Raw genomic sequence first — 17,628 nt, 5'->3', positions numbered from 1 at the left:
CGGGCCACGAGGTGAATGAGAAGAATTAGGAAAATGGATGGTCACGGTCAGCTGTTGGGTTTTTTTGCCCACCTAATATCCCTTTCTCTTTCTGGTAATAGAATTCCCATTTTCTATGGGAAACCTTTTCCATGTGGTTGGAATAGAGTTGCCCCTTCCTCTCACCACAATCTGAGTATTTTGTCCCTTTCTCCCTCCCCACCCCAGGCCTGGAGTGGTCGGTTCAGGGAGAGGCATACGGCCCAAAGGATCAATCAGCAAACTCCCTGGTACTTGATTTTTTTAATTAAAAATTTCATGTAATTTTAAAGAAATGTTTACAATGGAGTTTGCTGTGGAAATCGCAGGGGAGGGGTCAGGCTTCACGTCTTGCTGGCCGTTGCTGCTGACCTGGTGGCTTTGCCTGAGGTGGCTGACTTCTTATCTGCAGCCTTGATGACTCCAATGACCACTGTCCATTTCATGTCCCGCGTGGCCAAATGGCCTGGAGGTGGGCACTTAGAGAAGGTCTCCGCACACATGGCTTTGCTAGGGCCCATGTGTATCATGGCCGCATCACCAGTCTTCAGGGCCTTGGGGTGGTCCTCAGCTTCTTGCCTGAGCACCTGTCAATCTTTGCCCTCAGTACAGCAAACCTGCAGCAGATGTGGGCAGCATGGCCGTCCAGCATCCACAGTCAGCACGGATCTGCCCAAGGTAGTTTAAGACAATCATCTGGTGATGAAACTGCCAGCCTCTGTGGGAGGGAGGGTCATTCTTGCTGTCTTCCGCCACATTTCCATGATGAATGTCCTTCACAGATACATTCTTCACAATGAAGTCCACGTTGTCACCAGGCAGGGCCTCATGGTGCACCTCCACAGATGTGACCTCTATGGTGAGGTTGGGGTGGGCGAGGCAAGGTGACCACCATTCAGGTTTCAGGGCCCATGGGCACAGTGCCAATGCCTCCAATCTGGTACGCATCTTCCAGAGGCAGTTTCATGGCTTTGTTGACCAGGCCAGTGGGTGGGACAATGGAGTCCAGAGCTTCCAGCAGAGTCACTCCAGTGGTGCTTCCCTCCTTCCTCTCCACCTTCCAGCCCTTGAACCAGGCCACGTAGGTGCTGGGCTCCAGCATATTGTCACTGTGCCAGCCAGAGATGGGCATGAAGGCCATGATGGCCGGTTGTAGCCGATCTTCTTGATGTAGGTGCTCCCTTCCTTGGGGACCTCCTAGAAGCGTGTGGTACCATAGGCAGGTTCAGTGGAGTCCATCTTGCTCATGTGCATGATGAGCTGCTTCACGCCCAGCATGGAGGCCAGCAGTGCGTGCTCGCAGGTCTGCCAGTTCTTGGAGATGCCCACCTTGAACTCACCCACACCCTGCCCATGATGCGTAATGCGCAGTCAGCCTGGGACGTGCCTATGATCGTGTTCTTGATGAAGTCTCGGTGGCCTGGGCATTGATGACAGTGACTAGTATTTTCTGGTCTCAAACTTCCAGAGGGAGATGTCGATGGTGAGGCCACGCTCTTTTTCTCTCTCTGCCTTCGGTTTGTCCAGCACCCGGGCATGCTTGATGGAGGCCTTGCCCATCTCTGCTGCCTCCTCCGCAAACTTCTCAATGATTCTCTTGTTGATGCCCCCACACTTGTCGATGAGATGCCCGGTGGTGGTAGACTTGCCAGAGTCCACGTGGCCAATGACACCAATATGGAGGTGGGTCTTCTCTTTGCACAAGGCAGTGGTTTCTCTGGTCACTGCTCTGAAGATAAAGAGGCGGATCTGACCTAGAGAGCAGCAAGAACTGCAGCAGCTGTCCCTGGTATTTTTCTGCCAGAGCTTCAAGAGACTTTCTCTTTCTACTGGGATTGCCAAACCAGCAGGAAGGGGTTCTTGGGCTGGGAGATGTCATCATTATCATCACAACAAAAGCGAGAGCGAGAGCGAGAGCGAGAGCGAGAGCGAGAGAGAGAGAGAGAGAGAGAGAGACCAGGGCTCAGCCACTGACTAAATGATACAGTCCTGCCTCGAGCTGGGACAACTGTGCAGAACAATCTATGACCAGAGCTTTCCCTTTCGATGATCAGCCCAGGCTTTCACTCAGGCCACTTCCTTTCTCAGCTCTTTTCGCTTCCTTATCCTCCTGCTCTTGCCTCTTTACAGAGTTTTCCAGGACAGCTCAGTAAGTCTCAGATACCTGAATCCCTGTCTCAGCCTGTGCGTTTAGGGAACACAACCTAAGACTCACAGTAACTTTTTAAAAAATATTAGTTTATATTTTAATCAAAAAGTATATTCCATGGTTAAAAGTAAAAAGGTATGAAAAGGCTTTTTATTGGTAGACAGTAGTCTGTTGTCCAACCCTTCACTACCCCGGTGAGAGAAACCATCATTCTCGATTCTTCTAATACCTTTAGCATTTACCTCAATGTTTTAAATAACATGTGTGTCCTGTTATTCCCATTTTAAACATTATTTATTGACTTCTCAGAATGATAGAGGAGACTTTAGCTCATTTATGCCACCTCTGCTCTCATTTTTCCCCAACGCACCATCATAGTATATCAAAAATTTTAGTTAAACCAATAGTCATTTTTTTATATTATTGTGACTATTATGACCCAAACCCATATTTCATCAAGTTTAAGATGTCATCAATTGTAAAACACGCTATTATTTTATATACTGCAGAGAAGAAGAAAAAATGGTGCCAATTAAGCATGACATACCATCAGTTATAGGATGCATCCAAGTTTCAGACATAACATGTAGTGGGATAAAAAATGTTTTGTCAGTCCATCTCACCTCCGCACAGTAGAATCAGGTCCATAAAAGCAAGCTCTTGCCTTTTGGCGGCACCATGGTGGTCAGCAAGAACAAGTGCCTTATGAAAGGCAGCAAAAAGGGAGCCAAGAAGGAAGTGGTTGACCCATTTTTCTAAGAAAGATTGGTATGATGTGAAAGCATCATCTGTGTTCAAGAAATATTGGCAGAGCACTAGTCACGAGAACTCAAGGAACCAAACTCACATCCGATAGTCTCAAGGGTGGCGTTTTTGAAGTGAGCCTAGCTGACCTGCTGAATGATGAAGTTGCATTTAGAAAATTCAAGCTAATTACTGAGGATGTCCAGAGCAAAAGCTGCCTGACTGATGTCCATGGCATGGATTTTACCTGTGACAAAATGTGTCCCATGGTCAAAAAATGGCCGACCATGAAGGAAGCTCATGTTGATGTCAAGAGCTGATGGGTAAGAGCGCTCAGTCCAAGAATCTATTTACAATTCAGGCTCTTCATGGTGACAAATAAAACCTATTTGTGATATTAAAAAAAAAAAAAAGCAAGAACTTTGTTTTATTCACTGCTATAAGCACCGTAGCTGGCACGTAGTAGGTGTCCAATGAGGAAGTCTTGAATAAATATGCAAATATTGTTTATTATTGAACTTAGCAGTAACCATGACACCATTTGATTTTTGTGCAGCCCATCTGCCTAGTTTTCTACGAACCTCTCATGAGTATTTTCCAAATGTTCCAACATTACTGTCACATATCCATCCATCATATTCTCACACGCTCAAACATACCCGTTTCATTTTCTCTCTGGAGATTACCTTCAGAGGACCTCTGTCTTTCTGCTCCAATCGTTTTATATTTCACCCTAGAAATTCCCTTTACTGCCCCCTCGTGTTAGTCCTGCTTTTTCCTTGATTCCACGTTTCCCCTATTGGGAGTTATCATCTTGTTCTTATGGAGTATGTGCTCCATTATCTTCCCGAGGAAGGTCTGTTTCTTTCTTTCTTTCACCAAATATAGTCACATTCTGAGGTATTGAGCGTTAGGACTTCAACATATGAATCTGGAGTGGGGGAGAGATGGGGAGGACACAATTCAGCCCATCACTGGGACCTAAGCTGAAAGAGGCTCAGCATCTGTAGTGGCGCCATGGGGAACACGTACCCTTCCTTAGTTTCCATGCGCAAGGGAAGAGAACACTTCAGGGTCTGCACAACAGCTGACGTGCTTCAGCCCAGACATGGCACACATCACTTACATTCACAACTCGCCATTCAGAGCAAATCACACGGCCCCGCCCGACGGCAAGAGGGCTGAGCTGGGCAGGCTGCCAGAAGCCTGGAAGGGGAGCAGAGGCAGGTATTGACACGCCCCAGTAATGTCTATCACGACTTCCCACTGAACACTCCATCACAGTGGCCTCTCACTCAACCGGTCTGAAACTGAACAAGTCTTACCCCACCTACTGGAGACTGAACGGCGCATGTTTTCTCTCGGAGACCGATACCACCATCCATCCAGTTGCCCAAGTCTGAAACCATCCTCTCCACTTCTCTCTGAATACAACTGGTCATAAGGAACTTTCGATTCTGTTACCTTAAAGTATTTTAATTTGGTTTTCCCTCTTCATCTCTAATCCCATCTTAATTCCAGCCTGTCTTGCTTCTCTCCTGGTGTATTAAAAGAGGCTTCTTTTAAACAGAGAGTAGAGTGGTGGTTACCAGAGCCTGAGGGGGGAGCGGGAGTGAGGACAGGTTGGTCACAGGATACCAACTTCCAGCTATGAGATGAATTCTGGGGATCTCATGTTCAGCTTGGTGATTATAGTTAATAATACTAGTATATTATATACTTGAAAGTTGCTAAGAGAGTAAATCTTAAATGGTCTTACCACAAAAAGAATGGTAATTATGTGTCATGATGGAGGTGTTAACTTAACTATAGTGGTAATCATTGTTCTGTGTACAATATCAACATTCTGTACACCTGTTATGTGTCAACTATATTTCAATAAAGCTGAGGTTAAAAAAAAAAAAAACAGTCTTGTGCTCGCTTTGGCAGCACATATACTAAAAAAAGCAGTCTACTTTTTATCCCTCCAGGCTTCATGCTGCAGCCTACTCTCTACACAGCTGCCAGACGTCACCCTCTAACATTTAAATAGTGAAATGTCACTCCTATGCTTTCAATACTCCAGTGCCTTTAGGCTACGGTTCAAGCTGCTTGGGATTGTAGAGATGTTAGGTACTGCTGCCATTCACTCCAGAAGTTAGAGAGTACCCTCCTCTACGCTGAACCCTCCAGAAGCTTCCTGTTTTGCAGAGTCAACAGCCACATGTGTCCTTCCAGGATGCCACAGGAACTGACACCATCTGCCCCGCATACCAACTCCTCTCTGCCCTCACCTTGCCATCCATCCCTTCCTCAACTGACCCAACCATAATAACCACCTTCTTACCCCAGATCTCACTGTCACAGGTCCTGGCATTGGCTGGACCCTCTACCTAAAATACTCTTTCCCCAGCTCTTTGGAAATTAGCTCCCTCATTTCCTTCAAATCTTGGCTCAAAAATCCCCTTCTCAGCTCTCCTTCCCCCATTCTCTCCTCACTCCTAATGCCATTGACCCTGCTTTTATTTTATTTTCTCTTCCTCATACTTACCACCTTCTGACGAACAGTGTATCTATTTCTTTTTACTTGTTTTTATCTATTGTCTGCCCCCTCCCTGCTAAAACGTAGGCTTCACGAAGGTAGGGAATGTTTGTCCATTTTGTTCACTGTGTCCCCAGCACAAAAAAGAACATAGCGCATAGTAGGTGCTAAGTGAATACATGAAAGATTGATAGAAAGAATCTCCGTCACATTACCTTGCATGGAATACTCTATCTATTGCATATTTGCCGCTCCACTAAAATGTGGATTTATTTCTATAACCCCTGTATGATGCCTGATACAGACACGCTCAATAAATATCTGGTGAATATAAAAAAGTAGGGTAAACCTACCACTCTATCAGTAAGGACACCAAGGCCTTTAGAGGTTGCTCCATGTCACACGGTGAGTAAATGGTGAGGTCCAAGCTCGAATTCTGGTCTTCTGTATCTCTGGGCTGAATCTCTCCATGATACAGCCCAACTCAACTCAAAATATTTTAAAGTGCATCTTGTTTTCCAACTATGCTGCAGATTTTTGGAGACAGGGGTGAGGTACCAAGCTGCTTTGACATTCCAATGGTTAATACTTATCCAATAAATATTTATGGTTTGAGTACTCAATAAAAATGTTATTATTGTTAGCCTTGTTTCCACTTTTAACGACAGAAATGATAATAACCTCCCCGTGGTCTGCTTTAAATAGGTTCAAGACACTGAAATACAATTTTAACAGTGTCTTCCATCAGCATGCTCCCTGGAGAGATGAAATGAGTTCATAATGAGATTCCTGCAATGAGTCAAAAAGCAGAGCGAATGAGAACCGGGTTTTGCTGCAGTACACACAGATGTTTCACTGGGGTTTGGGAGCCCATTTTTTCCCCCCTGCTACTCAGAGCAGCACCAGGCCATGGGGGGAGGGCCAGGGATATGAATCCCTGGTGCTGAGAGCACATTCTCTTTTCCGGGCATCGCCCCTTCAGCTCTAGTTTAGCCGTGATAAAGGACTGGTAGAGAACTGATTGTCTGTTCAGGATAAATGGCGTGTGCAACCAGGCTATGAAAACCATAGGTGCCTCTGAATCCTACAAGAAATATCAAACGGATTAATTGCCAGAAACTACAACAGGTTATACAACCGATGTCAGCAAGAGATCTGTGAAGACTCTGATTTTGAGCTTCTGGTGCTAATATGTTTGACTCGCTTGATTTTAAAGTGCGGGTGAATACTGTCTGGTGTTTTTAAACTTTGGTGATGAAAGTGGTAGGTCAGTAGAACCCGGGCCAGAGGGGGCCAAACAAATCATTGAATGGACAGGAGAGGGTTTCATCATTTTCCCTTATGCAACTAGCACATTGTTAGGCAAAAGAATAGAGAAATAGGAAAAATTAGCCTGGACTGGAAGGGCTCTTGATATGCTCTTCTCCATTCTTGACATGTTGTTTAGCTGCTCTGCCATCTAGGGCCAAGCTGGGGAAGACGTCCCGATGACAAACTGTTGTAATGCCATACTGTGTATTCCGACTCCTGAGCCAGACTGTCCAAGGGCCTTCTTCACCCTAAATGACTCTCTGAGATAAATAAATGAGTGCCCTTATTCCTGAGACTCTGTGACCATGTCTGTCTGCGGTTAATGTCTCAAGCCCCTGAGCTGCCTTCTATCTGGCCAGGGTGGCCAAGGTTGAGTTCCTCTGTGTGGGCAGCCTCAGTCTCTCAGTGCTTCCCCCTTGGGGTCACCGCAGCACTTTACAGCATCCTCCCTCCCTCACCCTGAAATAGCATAACAAGCAAACAAAACCCTCTAAAATAACTCAAACTCCAAAAGCACTGGCAAATGGCATACATTTTGACAGATTTTGTGATCAGAGAGGAGAGCTATGCTACCGTTCAGTCAGCAAAACGTTACAAAGATGCCCTCTAATCTCTAATATTTGGCGTCTCCTTCCCGCCAGTGAGTCAGCTCCCAGCTTTCTGGAGTTTAGCATACCCTCTTCTCTGCTCCACTTTTCCATGGAACAATTAGAGCTTTTCTGGCTTCCTTGATTTGCATCCTCACAAAGAACTTCCCTGGCATGTGTCTTTCTTAGAAGACAGGGGGATTGAAAATGACATTGTTTTCCTTTGTCGCGTTATGTGAAGGGGGTTGTTTCATGGGTGTTAAGTGCTGAGATATGGGATACTTGGGCACTGAATGCTATGTGGGTTGGCTCTGGTTAGGCCCATGTTCTATCAGGGCTTCTGGGTCCAGGGATAAGATACCGTCTGGGAGTTCAGATAGTGGAGGAAGTCTCTTCACCCCTTTCTTCATAGATAAAGTGGAGTTCAGAACACCTTTCCTCCCTCATCTTGCAAGGTGGCGTTATAGATGAGAAAGCGTTAGAGAGAATAATCAATAGATCCTGTGATTCTACATCATCTGGCTGGGATTCTGGGAAATTCCCTTCCTGGTCTTACAACTTCTAGTGGTTTCTATCTGTATCCAGATACAACCTCCAGACATCAGAGGCTCCGGAACTATTAACATGTCAGCCTAATGCAGTGCTTGCTTTATTAACCCTTTGTCCCTGCTTCTCTTGTTACTAAGAAAAACACTGCATTGAAACTAAAAATATTCCCTTTTCTATTCCTGGTATTATTTTTCTTTCCTAAGACTGGATTTCCAAAGGTTTCTAAGAAAAATGCAGGGAGTCATAATCACAATGGTAAATTGAATTACATTCTAGTAGAATGTGGATGACTCTCAGATTAAAAAAAGGTAATAATGTATGCTATATCTTTTAGTATTTTTAGCCAAAGTGTTTCTTAAAGGAGATTTCACCAAAGGATTTTTCTGTTGACTTGACATCCAATTTAGGCACGCAGGCACGAATAAATAGGCAGAGGAGAGGGGGAAATTGGAAGTCCAGTTGGTTTATATATTTTGTTTTTCTTCCTTTTCCTGCTCTGTTTGGCTCTGATTCATTGCGGTGATGGTGGGAAGGGGATGTTGGTGGTGGTATTTGTTGCCACTAAGAGATCACAAAACAAGGGTGGGAGGAATTTTCTTGGCTGCCAAATTCATTTGCAAAGCCTTTCAAAGCAAATTGGTCTACTTCATTTCATTTTCAGAAAACTCATCTCAAAAAATTTAGCTCCCACAGCACTGCCTTAACATATCCCTAAGTCTCCTGGGATTCGGGTTGAGTTCTGACTTCCTGAAGTCACTTTCTAGCCCGTCACTTTCATACTTGATGGACCTGTTGATTCCACAACATGCCAGCACACCAATCCATCTGTCATGATGGCATGCTGCCCTTGCTGTAGGATGACATGCCAATATCCACCTGCTCTGGTGCCAGCCAAAGTGGCATTAGGAACAATGCCCTGTGTGACACAATAAACTGTATACCATTCAGCAAGGTCTTCCCAGGGAAGGCACAAGCTGCCAAATGAGGAACACATTTCTCATTATAGCAAGTCACGCATGGCCCATTTCAGTGCAGACCCTGTCTGATGGGTAATATTGGTTCTGTCTGCATAGAGCTACTGTGATAGCAGCTCCTCTGTAGTGACAGAACACCCCAGAAAGGAGAACTAGCAATCATAAGAACACCCATAGGGTGACAAGCATCCCCATGTGTCAGGGACTGAGGGGTTTCCTGGGATGTGGGACTTTCAGGGCGAAAAACTAGAAAGTCAAAAGCAAACTGGGGTGAGTTGGTCACCCCACCCTACTTGTCTCCTCATCACCAGCCCCACCAGGCAAATTCTTCCTGGTCCTGTGTCTCCACTCAACCTTGTTTCCATTTCCACTTTTATGAAAGGCATCCTCTGATATGGCCCAATATCCCTACCCCTTGGTTGTCACACTTTTGTTAATCCCCTCAGATTGAGTATGAACTGGAGTTATTCACTCACTTCTAATGAGAATAGGGCAGAAATGAAAGGATGTCAGTGCTGAGATTATTTTAGGAAAACGACTGTAGTTTCCATCTCAGGTACTTCCTCTTTCCTCCTCTTTCCTCCTCCTTCTCCTCCTCCTCCCTCTTTCCTGCCCTTCTCCCTCTCCTGTCCCTCTGAGGACAATCAGATGCCATGTTTCAAACAGTCCTACAGATACTTGGCCTATAAGTGGCAAGGAATTGATGTCTCCGCCATCAGTCAGTGAGGACCTGAGACCTGCCAACAGCCAACCGAATGAGCCCAACACAGGTCCTGCCTCTGTCCAGCCCTGAGCTAACTGCAGCCTCTGCGGACACTTTACCTGTAGCCTCATGAGAGACCCTGAGCGGGGCACCCAGCAAAGGCCTGCTGGGATTCCTGAGGCACAGACATTGAGAAAATAAATGTTTGCTTTTTTGAGCTACTAAGTTTGGGGGCATCTTGTTACATGGAAATAGATACCAATACAACTTTAACCTATGTAGGAGGCAGATTTTGTTCAGAAACACACTGGACTCAGAATATCACAGTATTTAGAATTGACAGGGACCCAAGAGCTCAACTGTCTGACCAGTTCATTAGGAAGGGGAGGAGCCTGAGGTCAAAGAGATCAAGGGGGTAAGGCTATGGAGCAAGTTGGCGACAGCTACACCTCGGCCCTTGATGGGTCTTCTGGTTCCTGCTCTTGTGCTGGTTTTGTTCGGTGCTGCAGCCCAACTTGGCAACGCCCAACACTCAGAATCCTGCTATCTCTGATTTGGTTCACAAAAGGAGCCAGCCTTGAATGGACCAGCGTCTTAATCATCTCTTCCCTGTTGGAAGCCTTTCTAACTCTTATTAGCTGGCTGGATGCTGCTTTTAAAGGCTTTTTGGATGGAGTGGATGTGAGTCCCATCCCCCATTTAGCTCCTTTTAAAATTGTATCGCTTCTTGGAGATCTTTCAGGGAGAGAATTTATCTCCAGCTTTGTCACAGGGTTGATAAACTTAATAAAATCTTTTATACATGATCCAGAAACACTGAAGATTTTTCCTGGCACTGACAATCAGGAAACCTCTTATCCTCTTTAAATCAGATTTCTACAGTGTGAATAAACTATCATCTCAATTTAATTCAACAAGTACTCCTAGGGCAACTATGTCAGCATTTGTTCTAGATGGTCTGGATTGGAAGGAGGCAGGAATAGGAAAAACATATGACATGAGAATTATCCTCAAAGAGCATTTCTGCCTTGAAATAATCATAATGATAGTCATAATAACATTTAGCACCAAGAACTTATCTAGGCTAATCTATTACGTATTACACCTTTTATTTTTAAATATCTGCAAAAATGATGACATGTTAATAGTTGTTAATTTTTAGTGGTGGGCACGTGGTTGTTATATTATTTTCTTTAAAAAAATACACTCTCTATATTTTTTTTTATAATATATACATTATAATGTATATGAGATGCATTATATTTTCTGCATGTATTTTTTCATATTAAAAGTGTGTGTGTGTGTATGTGTGTGTGTTGCATACCTTTGAGTCTCCTCCGACTCCCGGCAATGCTATGAATGAGTGACATCCACCATGTCCCATCCTCAGCAGCCCTGCTCAGCTCCTGTGGACTCACGCCTATGGCTTCTTTTATGGAGTCAATCCATCTCCTATTTGGTTTTCCTCTTTTCGTGCTGACTTCTATTTTTCCCAGCACTGGTGTCTTTTCCAAAGAGTTCTGCCTTCTCAAGACATACCCAAAGTAAGACAGTTTCAGTTTTGTCATTTTTGCCTCCAGCGATATTTTGGGCTTAATTTGCTCCAGGACCCACTTGCTCATCTTTCTGGTGGCCCAGGGTAGCTGTAGAGCTCTCCTTAAACACCATATTTCAAATGAATAATTAATTTCTTTTCTATCAGCCTGTTTCTCTGTCCAACTTCCACATCTGTACGTAGTAATTAGGAATACGAGGGTGTGGATGGTCTTAGCCTGGATCTCTAACATTTAATGAGTACTCACTATGTCCAAAGCACTCTCACAGGCGCTTTACATTCTATTTCTCACTGAATCCTTCCACAAATCCTCCAAAGAAAGTATCCTCTTTCCCTTGTTCCAATTCAGAAAGGTTGAGTGACATACTCAAAGTCACCCAACCAATGAATGGAATTAAAATCTCATTCTGTCTTATTCAGAAACCAGTGATCCCAATCGCCAAGCTTAAATTCTTACCAACAAGAAGTATATCTAGGTGGGGAAATAAGAGATTTATGGTGAAAATCGATTCAGACAACTTCAGTAAGCTGCCACACTAGACATAACCAAGGGTGAACCCTGAAGGTTATAACCTGAAGAGTTAGCGGTGAGGAAAGTGAGAAATCAACACTAACTAACTTGACAAGAGAAGCCTTCATGAAATAGATTCATTCAACGACTATTTCCTGATCACCTGCTATGTGCCAGGCACAGGCGCTGGGAGATAAAGTGGTGAACAAGAGAGACCAAGCTCTCTTTTAGGGGAGCTCACAACCTATGAGGAGGGATAGGCACTCTATACACACGTGAATAAGGGAATTGCAGATTACGAGCAATGCTATGAAGAAAAGTAAAACGGAATGAAAGAGTAGCAGAGGTGGACAGTCTTGGATTGGTTGGTTTAGAAGACCCAGTTGATTAACATTTGAAATCAGTTTCCCTTTCTGCCTCATTTCTCTGAGGTGGAGGGTTTTGAATGAGTGGGGAACCCCAAGTTATAATTGGTGAGGTTTATGGGAGGGGACCACTATGTGAGGCTTGATGACATCAGGTGAAGTATTAGATTCTTCTACACGTACAATATCATGTAGTAATATTTGGATATGTTAACAGTGGGTAGGAAGGACATAGTAAGGTCACGTGCAATGTGAGAGCAAGAAAGAGCATGTGTGGGCACCAGACCGGATAAGGGAGGGCACACATTAGGAAGTGAGAACAGGATAGTTTAGACAGATAAAGGAGGACTGGATTTTTGAAAGCTAGTAGGGGGCCTTGGTTAAAAAAGAAAATACTTAGAGCCAGAGTAGATACTGAACAACAGAATGAAATGATGAAACTGGTATTTTAAGTGGCTTATCCTGGCAACAGATAACACAGGGTAGATAGTGGTGGTGCGACAGTAGTGAAGGGCAAGACAATCTTCTAGAAGACTGTAGTTCAGATAGGCCATATGGAGTCCTTATCTAAGAACGCAGGAATTGGGGACGGAGGGATGTATCTGAGAGGCCCTGCAAAGAAAGACTCAACTGCTGAGCCCCAAGAGCTTAGGACTGGGAGACCTTTGGATGCAAGTTGTGTGAATTCGCAGTTGGAGGGGGCAGCACTGCTTTTGCCCAGCAGTTCTGGAGGATGGAGTCGTTCTGGTCTGTTGAGGTTTAAACAGATTGTGAAAATGATCTCTCCGACTTTTTGCTTTTGGACTTGAGAATGAAAGTTTCTCTGAACTATTTACTTGGGTAGGTGGGAGGACTAAGTAGGAGTTGAGCTTCCGGGGGCAGGAGAGCTGCTGCACAGATGGATGTATTACAGAAGAGAGACTACAATCAACTCCAGCACTTAGAAGAGTTCGTTTCTCACTAAAATCTGTTCCACCCTTTGAGAAATAACAAAAGAACTGGCACCATATGTCTCAAATAGCACCAATGCTCCTATATTTTTCAAAGATATTTAAACCACTATCCCCTCTCAGTCCTATAATTAACCCCGTTTGTTTTAATTGGTTTCTGGGTTTCAAAGAGTAGGGATTTACCCAAGTTGCCACAAGAGAAAACAGGGAAGGGCAAAGAATTATAAAGGTTTGTAATAGGATGTAAAAATGGGACTCTTCCTGTCTCAGAATTTTGGCTCAGGCTCCCTAACTCATGATTATAAGTGCAAACTACCCTTATATTTTAAGCTGCAGTGGTAGACTATTGATAGGACATGCAAAGAGGGGTGGTGGAAAACATTTTGGCCAGCTTTGGTCCATCACCTACCCCAGGCAATATAAGAGAAGGAAATGTACTCAGGGGAGTAGAGTTGGGATGTTTGGAAAGGGCCACCCACACTCCCCACCTCACCCCTCTTCTACAGTGTGGCACAGGGTTGGTACCCTGCCCCATCCCCTTACCCTTGCCACTTCAGTGGGCCCTAATCAAATCTTCCACTGCCCTCTCCCTGCCTTTCTTTGTCTGAGCACTTTCTCTGGCTCTCAGAACCCAGACCAGAAGTGCTGGTATTAATGCCTCCTCACGCCTGAATCCAGATAGCAGCCTTCAAACAATGATTAACAGGAGTTGGTACATAAGTACCCCAGGTCCCTTGCCCTTTGGGTGGGATATGCTTCTAGTGAATCCAACTCGCAACACTGTTCTATATGATTTCAATACTCTGAAATGTGTGGAGTTTTGTGTGTGTGTGTGTTTTTTTTTGGTCATAGCACATAGTTTTTAAAAAATTTTCCATGGGTCCTTAAAAATCATCATCATGTGAAAGATGTTAGCCACTATGCTATTGGTGCTATGAGGCAAAGTTTGTTAGTTAAATTGTTAGTTGTTCTAGTTTTCCATAGTCTTACTGATTTTTGCCTCCTTTTTTCTATGAATTTTTTGAGAGAGGTGGTTAAAATCTCTTGCTAAGATTGTGGAATTATCAATTGTTCTTTTTAGTTTTGTCCATTTTTGCTTTATATATTTTGAGATGATGTTAAGTGTATATTAATTTAAATTTACTATATCCTTTTGGTAATTATAGTTAAATCATTAAGAAGTGATCATTAAGATGTGACCAGTAACAATTTCTTTTTTTTTTCACTTAAAGTCTATTTCACCTGATATTATATTATATTATATTATATTATATTATATTATATTATATTATATTAAACCTTGTCTTATAGTAAAATAAGACCGGGTCTTATACTAATTTTTGCTCCAAAAGACGCATTAGAGCTGATGGTCTGGCTAGGTCTTATTTTCGGGGAAACACAGTATATAAAGTCAGCAAGATTCAGAATAAGGAGAGCTCAGAATCCAGGGGCCCTAATGAAATCACAACAGGACTCTGAAAAGAAAACTTAAGGAATGAGTAGTATCCATCATGGCTATTGAGTGAACAATTAATTAATAATGGGAAGGAAGATAGCTGAAAAAAAAATTTGTTTTCAGTGAAGATTCTGATGGAAGAGGTAGTTTTAATGCATGCCTTATGGGGGCCCAGCATGCAAATGCATTCTTTACGAAGATCTCAGAGACAATGGCAGGTGGTGGTATAATAATCTAAGCTTTCCACACCTTGCTCTTCTCCTACATGAAAGGTCTCTTTCTCAGGGCAATAACAATAACAATAATAATAATATCAATGACAGAGTAGCTGGAGTATGCAACGTGCCATGCAGTAACATGGTTTTCCCATTTAATCCTCCCAATAACCCTTGGACATGAACTTGACTCTATAGGCCTCTCCCTATGCACCATTTGAAATCCTCTGAGCCTCACTTATCTGTTAATCTAGCCAGTGCCACAGTGACCAGTCCTGCCCAGACTCCTGTCAGCTTCATACAGATGCACCTGCTGACATCTGCCCTTTGTCCCATGTGTCCCGCCCTGGACCTTCTCTGCTCACGCTTAGCATGGGCTGCTGTGAGAAAGTCCCTGATATGTCATTGGGGTGGGTATACGCTGAAGGTGGGAGATTCCTCTCATTAGTTTTCTGACTTCTAGAATGAAAGCCACTGTGATAGAAAGGACAGCATGGAAACTCGTGTCCCTGCTTCCCTCCCCTGCCTTTCTGGTCAAGACAGCAAAGCAATCATGCATCTCAGAAGGAATTGTAGAGATCAGTGCTAACAGCCGAGAGGCTTGAAAGATGCCGGAGATGTGATTCCCTTAATGTTTCCATTCAATTCACCTAGTGAATGCTGAAAAACACAAAACGAAAACAGAACAAAACAAAAGCAAAAAATGCCAGGTAGACCATGGTGGATGACACTCAGAAACCTGAAGCGGGCGGCAGCCGCCATTAGCATCTGCCACGTCAGCTGTCCTATCCTTACGTAAGCAGATCTGCACGGCCTCTAGCTCTTGGCTTGTGACTCTTGATCTGGCAAACGCCTCCCTCCCCATCCAGATCAGTGTGGGGGGGATCAGAACAGTGTGATTGTCATGAGAGGGACGGACGCGCATTCAGAGTCTTGCCTGAGGGCTGTGTTAACGTCCCTGTCCCTGTCTTCTGCCCCAGTGAGGGACAGGGACTTGATTGTCTTGACGTTCCACCAGCACAGAATGACAACACACAAGTAGGATCTGGGGAGAACGGGATGGCAAGTCCTGGATGCCCTTGTAAGTAAGCCAGTTTGTGGAGACACATTCTACAAAGACGCAGGTTGCAAACACTACTGGTGTAACTATTTACTAATAATTACAAAAATGGAATGAAAATAATTGTAAACATTTACCATAGAAAATTCAAACCTATACACTGAGCCAAAAGAAGATGTGTTCTGCTAGCTCCCTAACAGCTAGAATGCATGGAGTGGGGAGGGACTGTGCCAGGGGACTTAGTCACTAAACTTGAAGCGGCCACTACCACCTGATCAATTTGAGATGCTCGTGCTTCACGGAGACTAGGAAAGGAACTACTACACCAGCACGGTAACTGACCCTGGTTCCTGCAAGGAGCTCCGGTTATATGGCTCAAGCTGGGGGAGTGCGTCTGGGACCCAGGAGGTTCAATGGCGGCATCCCTTGGTGAGGGGTGAATGGAACTGCAGTGATCACTGCCCGGCAGGGCAAAACTAGCAAAGCTTAGTTAGACTGTTCAGAGATGAATATCTGAATCACCCCCACAAGAGAAGCAAAGGGGTAGGAACCAGTGGATAAATGTTTCCCATCCCTCTCAACTCCCAGACAACTGAATCTGAGTTGCACTTCATACAGGTTTTCAGGTAGTGTCCCAGAATCAAATAGGCAGCTTCTTGTGGAGAAAGCCCACTCAAACATATATCCACACATGGACTCTCCCTTCTATCCTATTTCACGCACCCCATCCTTCACGCCTGTTCTCTGCTGTGACACTCTTCGATCAACTGTTTGTACCTAGACCTCTGTTTTAGACTCGGATATCTGGGAACCCAGGCTAAGACAGGTACTATTGTTATTTCAATTTTACAGATGACAATGAATGACTTGTCTGTGGTTATACAACAATAGAATAGTGTAACGAGGATTCAGCCCCCGTTTGTCTGACACCAAAGGCTATGCTCTAAAAGCTGTGCTGTCCAACAGAATTTTCTGGGGTGATGGGAATGTTCTCCTCTGTCAGTACTGTCCGACGTGGTAGCCATTAACCACGTGTGGCTACTGAGACGGGAAATGTTGTGAGTGCAACCCAGGAACCGAATTTTAAATTTTATTTCATTTTAATTAATTTTAAATTAAATAGCCACATGCAGCTAGTGACTCTCATATTGGATGGTCCCTGATTATCCTAACCAAACAGTTCAAAACCGCTTCGCTCAATTGCCTTCTAGGAAAGATTTCGGGTAAGCGATGAGGCACCACTGATTACATATTCATTAAACAATCTGCAAGCATAGTAGCTAAAACCAATAAAGGTGCATTTGATTATTCTTGCTGAGCTCTAATTGCAAAAAAGAAAAAAAAAAAGAAAAAAAAAAAGAAAGAAAGAAAGAAAAAAAAAAGGCCTCATGTCAGAGACTAGAAATTTATTCAACAAATTAAGCACAAACGAGACTAGGCACTGTGCTAAGCAGTGGTGAAACAGTGCTACATGGGACAGATGTGAACCTTGCCCTTGTATAAAATCAAGGCTAGCTATTACAGGAATATTCTCTCCCTTGGTCTTCCTTTATCACCAAACAATTCATGTGTATAGGATATCATTTTCCCACCTACTTCCTCGACCTTCTGTAGTTTCACTGTTGAGTTATCTTATTGACCCAAGTCTTCTGAAGCCCAAGTCATGAAAGGAGCATGGACCCTGGAGTCAGATACAATTGGATTTGAATCATGTCCTACTTTTAAAGGTCTGCCCTATCTTAGGTAGTTACTTACCTCTCTGGGACTTAGTTTTTCTCATCTGTAAAATGGGGTTGTGAGGATTAAATGAAGTCATCTATATCCTGGCATCAGAAAGTCCCACAACAAATGTTCCCTCTCTTTTTCTCATTCTGACCTTCAAGTATTTCCTGCCCTAGTTCTCCTTAAATAGTTATAAGAACTTTCCACAAAATAATCAACTACATGGCAAGAGAAGCCA

At 43.9% G+C, this 17,628-nt stretch overlaps 1 pseudogene; it reads right to left on the bottom strand.

Moving 5' to 3' along the window:
* Window positions 1-362: 362 nt before the first annotated feature.
* The window catches only part of LOC109457819 (elongation factor 1-alpha, oocyte form), a 95,881-nt pseudogene continuing 78,615 nt past the window's right edge, over window positions 363-17,628 (bottom strand).

This window comes from Rhinolophus sinicus, linkage group LG11 (assembly GCF_036562045.2).
Source record: "Rhinolophus sinicus isolate RSC01 linkage group LG11, ASM3656204v1, whole genome shotgun sequence".
NCBI lineage: Eukaryota > Metazoa > Chordata > Mammalia > Chiroptera > Rhinolophidae > Rhinolophus > Rhinolophus sinicus.
Note: the sequence above shows the minus strand (reverse complement) of the source record. Positions and strands in the feature narration are given on the sequence as shown.